The sequence below is a fragment of the Etheostoma spectabile genome, chromosome 2, assembly GCF_008692095.1.
Source record: "Etheostoma spectabile isolate EspeVRDwgs_2016 chromosome 2, UIUC_Espe_1.0, whole genome shotgun sequence".
Classification (NCBI taxonomy): Eukaryota; Metazoa; Chordata; class Actinopteri; order Perciformes; family Percidae; genus Etheostoma; species Etheostoma spectabile.
In genome coordinates this window covers 11,578,587-11,588,466 of record NC_045734.1, presented here as the reverse complement: position 1 = coordinate 11,588,466, position 9,880 = coordinate 11,578,587, and positions in this window count along the sequence as shown.

The window sequence follows — 9,880 nt, the reverse complement described above, 5'->3', positions numbered from 1 at the left end:
CCACATGCACCAGTGGTAGTATTATTTATTAATGTGTTGATATAAAATGCATTTTTGAGTAACAAATATTAGTGTGTTTCCTCTTTGTTCCATCTTCTGAAAATATCTCACTTGCACAACCAATATACTGTAGGTGCTTGTACAGAAACGTCCACTAACATGTACAGCTGACAGTCACGTCTTTACAGCACACACAATGGATGCTCTATGACAGCATGGGGGACGAAAACACAGGTTGTTTTGTGGGAGATTAGATGCAGCCCCGGCCCCAACCCAAGAGTTTGTAGTGTGGACTTTGACATAGTTGTCAAAAGTGAAACCCTTATAAGACAGTAAGGAATGGTTCCTGTGGTTGCTGCGTTATTGTGAAACTGCCCATCATACGTCTTTACAGTGATGTCACTCTGGAAAGCTGATAAAAACACAAGTCATGCTACTTTAAACTTCCCTTTTCTCTTTAAATGCCAAACATAAAGTCCATAAATCAACCACCAAAGCTTAATAATTTGCCAATGCCATTGCCGGGAAATGCAAACTAGTCTGGTGTTGCAAAAACAACACGCATCTGCCTGCTTTTACCACATAGTCAAGTCACATCCTGTGCCTTGTGGACATGATGTGACATTTAAAAATGCCATTGTAAATGACAGCAAAGTGCACGATGGGCCCCCAAAGGGGAGAGAAAAATTCCATACATTTGAGGAGCACAATGAGGAGCAATGAATTACTCTACCACTACCACTTATGTTTATCTTTTTCTCTTTTTGTGCCTTTGAAAATGTGTTTGTGTCAGAAATCTTAATAAGCAAGTATGCTCCTATTCTCTTTATGATGATTCTCCATGGGCCCTTTTGAAGGCCTCAATTGGCAGTGCATTTGACTTGATACTCGAAAACATACAAAGCCACAGGTTCTTTATTTACTGAGACACCTAACCAGAGCTCTTTAGAAGATCAATACACAATGACAATTTGGTTGTCAAAACCTAATTCAACATCTCCTGTTCTTGTTTTTCCATAGTGATTGCATTGCTTAAAGACCCTAATAATCTGTTTTTCTAATCAATTCAATTCAATTTTATTTATAGTATCAATTCATAACAAGAGTTACACTTTACAGATAGAGTAGGTCTAGACCACACTCCAGAATTTACAAGGACCCAACAGTTCTAGTAGTTCCCTCCAGAGCAAGCAACAGTGCGACAGTGACGAGGAAAAACTTCCTAAACTTCCAATAATCAGCTTCTTATTTTAAGAAATAGGGTACTACATGAATACAATATTATCTGTCAAACTTAAAAGAATACTTGTTCTCACATAAGATTTTTATATATTTCTATTTGTCTGTGATATCTTCTTAAGAAAAACTTCTTAGGATCCTTCCTTAGGAACTTCTTAGGAATTAGTTTTTCTTGTGAAATTCTGCATACTTTGACCTCTTCAGTGCTCTAAAAATCCTTCAAATGAAACTACGTCAGATAGTTCAGTACTCTTGTTGACCACTCATAAAACCTCTGGGGAAGGGTCACAAGTAGACTTTGTTTCATTTTAAGGGGTCACAAGCCAAAATGGATGGGGACCAATGTCCTATATAATAGATAATGAATAGTTTACTCTCTGGTAAGCAGAATGTTTCTGTTTAGGTTTGTTGTCTGTGTTGGCAGGGAGATGTCATTGTCAATCAACTCTGATTTAACCCCACCCATACCATCCTGATAAAGCAGATTGTTGTAAGTGCTTAACTCTTGTCGTATGAGGTTGTTTTTATCATTGCTTAAAATATGTAATGTTGTAAAGAAAACAAATTTTCAGGTGCTTTAAAACTTACTCAGATACCTTGTCATCACTTGTCCCATCAATCAAGTGCCTGCCAATGATACCTGACATCCAGCACGAGGCCTTCATATGCCCCCTAGAAGATCCTCCACCAGCTGTCACTGATTAAGTCTGACAAAGTCACTGGATCAGTCTCATTGGCCTCTGTGTTTGAAGTGTGACTGCAGTGTGTTATCTTCAGCATTGTAAATCAGCTGTCCCTGTGCTAATAGCATATTTTAGAGCTGTCAAACAGGACTGCAAGGAAGCAGATACACAAAACTATTTCTCTGATGTTTGTTGAAGAATCACAGGACTAATCCGGCTGCAAACATCTGTCATTATGTGCCGTGGTACAGCCCTACATCAACCACACGCAAACCAAACACAATGCAGAGCTGTATATGACATTACACAGACACAGCAAGCCTTATTGCTTACACGTCGTTCTACTTTATGATGTGTCATCCTTAACTCAATCTATCATGCGATATATACTGTTAGTATTTTTGCTGATGTGTGGCCAATCAGTGTGATATTTGGTTTCACAGAGGCAATTGTAGTATGTGAGTCACTTTCTGTTGGAAAGACAGCACATGCTGACTCTGCTAAATAATGAGCTGGCAGTAAAGATCTGCTGTTTGTGCACAAACTTCTCACCGACACAAACAGCTTCCTGTTCTGCCATTTTACCCCTGCTTGCCTTCTTTTTTTGTATCAAAGTATTGTTTCCATGTGAACACAGTTGATGCAAACATAATGTAATGAGGCAAATACTGATATACGCTCAGAGAGAAAGCACACGTGATTGACAGGTTGTTTTGCACCACTACTTTCCTGTTCCTCTCTTTGACAGCAGATTAAACTGACAGATCCTGGCCCACTCAGCATGCGCACACGCACACACACACACACAAACACACACACACACACACACACACACACACACACACACACACAACACACACCACACAGTCTGGAACCACAGGCCAAATAGAGGTCATGACAAGTCCTGGCAAGTCATCCATAGTCAACTTAATGAGGGTAGTGGAGACCTTGACACACATGCGCACACACACACACACACACACACACACACACACACACACACACACAAGCGCCTGCTATCAAACATGATTATCATGCCGTTGAGTGAAACGACCAAAACATCATATGAAAAGACTTGCATCAGGTTACCTTGCGCTACCGCCTGAAATCCAAAGCTTCACATCAAAGTATCATGACCAAAGAACACAACCAACATGTTGTATATTATATTCCATAGATTTAGGTTTTTACTTGCAGGTCAAAAAGGATTAACACATGAGCCATGTGCCTCCTTAAGTAAGCTCCTCTATGTTTTTCTTACATGCCGCTGATGAGACGTCAGATTGACTGTAAAATTATTCCGCATTGTAAAAACAAAATGTAGTTTGGTGAAAATAATAACCGCTAAGCATAATGAGTAATGAGAGAGAAAACATGTACATGTCTGTTTGGCAGCAACACATGCACATACATGCATAAATAGAAAGCAACAATGTTTGTGGCTCCCTAATGTAATAAATGGGAGTTCAAATCGGCACTAGGATATATGCTACTTTTGGAAGCCACCCCTTCAGTCTATTTCTGATGCGCTTACTTAACGGCAGTGACAAAAACAACGGTGGTTTACGATGCTGAGCACTGGAAAAATAGAACAGATCTAAGAGAAGGGAGATGAAACCCCCAATTGGGATCACATTCAAACCTTCTAACCCTTTTCAAATAAATTATCCACAGAACTCTAGCTAGAATAACTACAGTATTGGACAACATTGATTCAAAGAGGAGTAAAGAATGGGGGAATGGAATTGAAAGAAGCATATGAAAACAAAGAGAACAAAAAATCATGAACATATTTTGTTATGTTATGTTCTGTATGTCATATCAGTACAGTTCCTCCCGTTACTCCATTGTTGATTCCACTACCTCCAAAGGACCTTGATGTCTTTCTTCAGTGTTTGGTGCTGCTGATTCTACTATAAGGCTTTTTGTTTCAGTCCGGTACAAAAACAAGAGGAACCCAGAGGACCATCAGAGCCCAGAGTGGAAGGAACAGGACAACAAGTGCACCAAGCCGAGTTGCACCACTGACTGCTGCAGGCCAGTCAGCAAAAGGCACAGCACAATCTGAAAAACTGGTTCTTAGTGTATGTCTGCAATGTGTCTGTCTCCCCATCTGTATGTTATTTGAGTTCAACGACACAGTCGCACAGACTGATTCAAGTCGTATTGCCATATTTTGAATCACAGCACATAAACATGCTTTTTTGTTCTGCGGCTTCAACTCTTTCCATTTATTTCCATGGCAACTGGGGAGAAAAAAAGATTGGTGAGAAACTGTCAATATGGTATCTATAGAAAGTGACTGACTGATATTGAAACATGCCCGCTTTGCACTAAAATGCTAACAGCTTTTGAAGTTCGCACTTTTCTGTGTCACACCTGCTTTTGGTGAGGCAAGATGAAAGCGTGCCTGTGAGTAATGCTTTTGCAAACATCATTGATACAGCATGTTATTTTCTCTCACTGTGACTCACAATAAAACATACAAGTAATATGGTGTCTAAGTTCGGCCTTCTTCTTTTCCCGGCCTTGCAGATTTGTCGCTGCACATTTCAATCCAGTGAATTCCTTTCTGGCCTTAGTCCACCACTGACTCTCTCTCAGTTTTCCCTTCTCCCCCGCTCTGGTGGGGCTTTCTATTTTTCTTTCTTTTTTTCTGGAGTCCTGAGACACAGTGACCCACTTCCAGTTCCTTCCTCTCCCGCAGCAGTGTGCGTAAAAGTTAAAGCTAAAGATTTTTGTTTTTGCAGCATTTTTCTCCAGGTCCACCACCACGCACCCTCCCTCCCACCCCTTCTTCTTTCTCCCATACAACACACCCACCCACCCCTACTCACCCTCTCTGCCCAGGTCCTGTTTGCAAGTGGGAGTGGATAGGGATCTTTGCCATGAGTCATTACCAGGGGACCCCTGGCACTCTGCTGTACCCCTCCTCTGCATGCAAGGAATGCTAGCTAGATGCACTCGAGCCGTAATGAAAGGGGGCACTCATTCAGATGCAGGCAGCAGAACTTTATGAAAGTTTGATAGACAGCAGGGTGTTGACAAAGAAAAGCAATTTTGAAAAATGAGGATTTTCCACACGTAACAAGTCCATCCAGAGGACCAGAAAATTGACAGTCAGGAGGTTTTTATGAGTTCTTTTTTCCCCTTCTGTTCTTTTTTAGGTGTGCACAGCTGCACTTTGAGGCTGTGGAAACATTTGCAGGCACGCACAAGGCTCTGGCTCTCTGACATACTCTGTCGTTAAACATGTATGCATGCCATGCAACCTGAGTTAAACCTATACCTACCCAATCCTTTATAACAAAAAACAAAGCAAAAATGTGTCTTTCTTTCTTTCTTTCTTTCTCTTTTTCTTATCCCACTGTTGTTTCTTTTGCTCTCTCCAGCCTCCCCTGCCTATTGTTTTTCTCCCTCATTCTTTCTAGCTTCCGCCTTGGCCAGTCTGGCAGGGCCAGGGGTTCAAAGACGTGCAAGCTCCAGAATGTAGGTCAGCCATCGGTGCTGAGTTACCGATTAAAAACAGCTGTGCGTTTGTGGGCAATTCTCTGAGTCTGCTGAGGGCAGCGGCCATCACAGAGCTGTACTGAGTTATAACCCCCCCCTCCTGTAACTCCTGTGCTACGTTCCACTTTCCTCCTCTAAAAATGATGAATCATGGGATTGCATGAGCACACAGCACACGGTTTGGGTTAGCTTTTATGAACTAAATTTAACATTTATATGCAAACAAATGCTGTGAATCCTGCTCATCACTGCTGTCTTATTGATCTCTGTACATGTGGAGAAATTAACATGTGATAGCATGTTTTTGTCTTTCCTAACATACATGTTTCCCCTCTTGTTGCTCTTTTACTTCCCTCATAAAAACACAACTGGAGGTTCGTTGCCCTCCTTTTCACCGAGCCCTTAAAAAACAGCCGGGCATATCTGTGGTTCTGCCTATTGTTTTCTGATGAAAACATTGCTCAACTGAAGAATGTTTCCCTCCGGCTGCTCTGGACAATAGCTGATGTGTGACATGAATTAACCAGCGAGTGCCTGAGCTGAGTCAAAGCTGCGGTGGTCCTGAAGGTGACACTTATACTAGCATGTACGGATTAGCCCACCATGCCCTTCCCTCAATACCAGTGCTGGTTCTTAAATACAAATATACACACAGCACCTGGGGGAAATTACCTGTCATGACCCATGGGGATGCCACCTATCACGGGCCTCAGAGTGTGTGTGTGTGTGTGTGTGTGTGTGTGTGTGTGTGGGGAGGAAAGAAAGATGGCTTATTTTTGCAAAAAAAAGTGCCCGGCATACGAGTCTTGAAGTTCAGTACTACACAAGTATTTGCAGAGACCCCTCCCCAAAGCCAGAGACAAAACCACACAAGCAAGAAAACACAGCGCTGAAGCTGTGTATGAGGAAAGTGAAGCAGTGGAAGAGTACAGCAGAAAGAGAGCTGTTATGACTTCTCCCAGTCCAGACCCTTTAACACCCCTCCCTCCACTGCCAGCTCAGCAGCGGATATGAGCCAAACCCTGTACCTTGCAGCTGTGGGCCTAAAATGCCGGATGGGCAAAATAATGCACGGAGACACACTCAGAATTTAAGTGTGATGCAAGCAAACAAAGAACATAAACAAAGGTTGAATCAGTCACAAAAACAAATGTTGCACTGTATGTACAGTATGTGATCCTGTTAGGATGGTAGTAATTACAGCAGCTTTGTCTCTGACATTTGTCCCTGCCACGCCCTTTGACCACTTGTGAGTTAGCTGATGACAAGCTTAAGTTAGACATTTCAGCAACGCAGGTATTCCCGCACACATGCAACAAAATATTGGTGGGACACATGTGCACGTATATTATTTTCAAAAGCGTATGGATGCTAACAGTTGCTAGCTTAGAAACTGAGTTATATATGCTGCAACCAAATATTCCAAAAAGAATATTGGCTACATATTTTGTGTTTCTGAGAGTGGAATGACTGCTTGTGTGTCCTGTTGGGATGTTTTCTGTTTTTAATTTGTTTTCTCACTCTCAGGTCTCTCAAGTAGCATACAACATTAAGTCTACAGATTGATAGGATTATATAACATTACAGCACAAAACCCTCCATAAAAACACATATTGCTGCCCTTTAACATTTTGGTTTTTCTTAAGATTAAACAAAAGTGTTAATTTTGTGAGCCATAGATATGTTAGTAGATATTGTTGAACTTTGGACTGAGCCATGCAAGCTTATTACAACTCTTTCCACTCTTTCTGCTAAGCTAGGCTTATCCTCTGGCTCCAGCTCTGTATTTAACACACAGACTTGTCAGACAGATTTGTATGGATCCTCTCATCAAAGTCTAGGCAAGAAAGTGAATTAGCTGTGTTAGCTGCAAATAAGCTGTAAAGCAAATTTCCTAAAATGTCAAACTCTATATATGTGTAGACCTACGTGTAACAAATCTATGTTTCTTTCCGCTGCAAATCCAGTAAGCAATGGAAAAATCAAAATCCAAGTGTCACTGTGACTGTGTTTTCCAGGAAAAAAACACAACAAATCTTTATAGTCAGGTTTGAAGCCTACATGGGGTAATAACTCAAAAGACAGATTTTGGGTGGAGTATCACTTCAACTGAATGCACGGAAATGCACAGTAAACAAGTCACAAAGGTTAGAGGCAATGACACACCAGGGATTTGTAAATCCAGACATCCTGACAAGGATTCTCTTTGAGACATCAGACTAAAGTCTAAAACCAGGACAAGTCATTCAGTTCTGCTTCTTGTTTCATCTCAAGACTGCTTTCATTTTCTAATATTCATCCATTATCAGAAAATAATCACATCCATTGGTGGGTGGTCTGTCACCCCCACCTTTTTCCGCTGCACACCCATAAGAGAAGATAGGCCTGGTTTACATATTTATAGGGAGGACGTTTGTTGTTAAAGACCCGCTGTTCGAGTGTATCCATTAGCTTAAGTTTGCTAGTTGCCATGGTCACGGACATGGTTGTTTTATTCAAGCCCATTCAACCTCACATACACACATAACCCCCCCCCCAATTCCTTAAGTTTCAGTGGCTGTATGTTTTTTTAACGTGGTGTTGGTGTCCGTGTTTCAGCCTGGTGGGATTAAATAGTGGCGCTAACATTTAAATTTAAAAACTGAGTAAAGCATAAAATACAAATGACAGTACATGTTATTTGGAGTCACTGCTTTATTTTGCAAATTTACCATGATTCTCAGCTACATATTTGAAGGTAGCGGCTCTGTGCACTCATGCTTCAACAAGACATAAGTTCCTTGTCCCATGGAGGACATATGCCACAACAGCGTGGTGTTGTCATGTGGAATTGAGCACAAGAGGGGAAGGAGCAAACGACAGTCGTTCCACCGCAGCACCCATGCCAGCAAGGCAGAGAAACTGAGGAACCTAAGAACCTGGAGAGAGTCCAGGTCACCAGTGCCAGATGCAGAAAACAGTCCGGGTGCTTCTACTAGTGCCACAAAAAAGAGGTTGGACCACAAGAGTGAAACGGCATAGGATAGACGAATAGTTTGCCACCTTTCAGTCTCTTGCTGTGTAAACAGACGTCAGCTCAGAACCACACAGAGAAAGCAGAACAGACACGGATGGGTGTGATGGGAGGCAAAAAGGTCTTTTAGATGGTCTTTATGCTCATGTACAGAGTACAGACACAGAGCACACTACTGTCTGAGTGACAGGTACAATACTAACAAAGAGCTTCAAAGATCCCTGTGCAGCTAAATGCAAATATAGAAAAACAGAGAAATGTGTCAAATGATAGTGTCCAAAATCATGATGTGAAAAAGAAACAAAAATGGCTCATCATAGCCAATGATTTAATTAATACACTTTCACAAATATTAATATTCTGATAGTCATGCTGAAAGTCATGCAACCAATTTGGTGACATAGCTATCTCAAATTTAGTTGTAGAATTAAAAGATTTAGTAACTTCTGGCATCTTCTATTGACATTGTTTTTTTCCTAGTTCAACATAAGAATATCAGCATCATGTGCTCATCATCCCACCATGCTGAGATAAGCATGGCTGTTTTAGACATGACTCAAAGAGACGTGACAGCCAGCACATTGAAGCTGGACTGTGAAAGCTGACTGGGCGAATAAAAGGCCTTCTAAAGCCACCAGACGGGTCCTCCCCAAACAATTCTAAATGTTGCTGCAAAACATAAACATAAAGATGCAGCACTACGATTGTGAAAGGAAAACGTCTAGACTGGATACACAAATGTGTGTATGTGTGTGGGTGGGATGACTGCCCTATACATCTGTGATTTTCTGACTAAAAGAAAGAAATATAACACTGTTTGAAGCCTAGCAATAAAAAACAATAACGAACATGGATATCATCACTACATTAAGAGATAATTGGCCGGCATCATCTCCATTTGTAAATGAAGTAAGAAAAGTTACCCAGGGAGGCGATGAGTCTGAGGCTTACAGAGGTTTTGTTATTTCACGCAAGTGCCAGCTATACCATGAGAGCGCCCTGCCTTAAAATCATAATTAAAAAGATGTTGCAATAGAGTTCTGCAAATGTGTAGTATTCTCTTCACGCTTGTAGGTGCAGACACATTTGTTCTGTGATACACAAAAATGTTTAAACATACAATTCGAGGTGACGTGAATATTGCTTTGTACAATAACATTTTAGCTGTTTTTAAGTTAACGCTGCAAGGCAGATAAGTAACAACCATTGGATCATGCATTTGGATGTTTGGGTTACGTTTGTACTCATCTCATGTTGTGTACACGCCCCACCTCTCCCTTTAGGAACATTTCCCGACAGTTAACTCTTTGTTATTTCTCTGCTACGTCACCAGCTATGACACACAGTATGTTCCTGAAAATGCACTGGGGGAGGGATGGATGATGGGGCTTGTAATTTCTCTTTGTGTCAATGTCTACTACGCAAACCATATGGT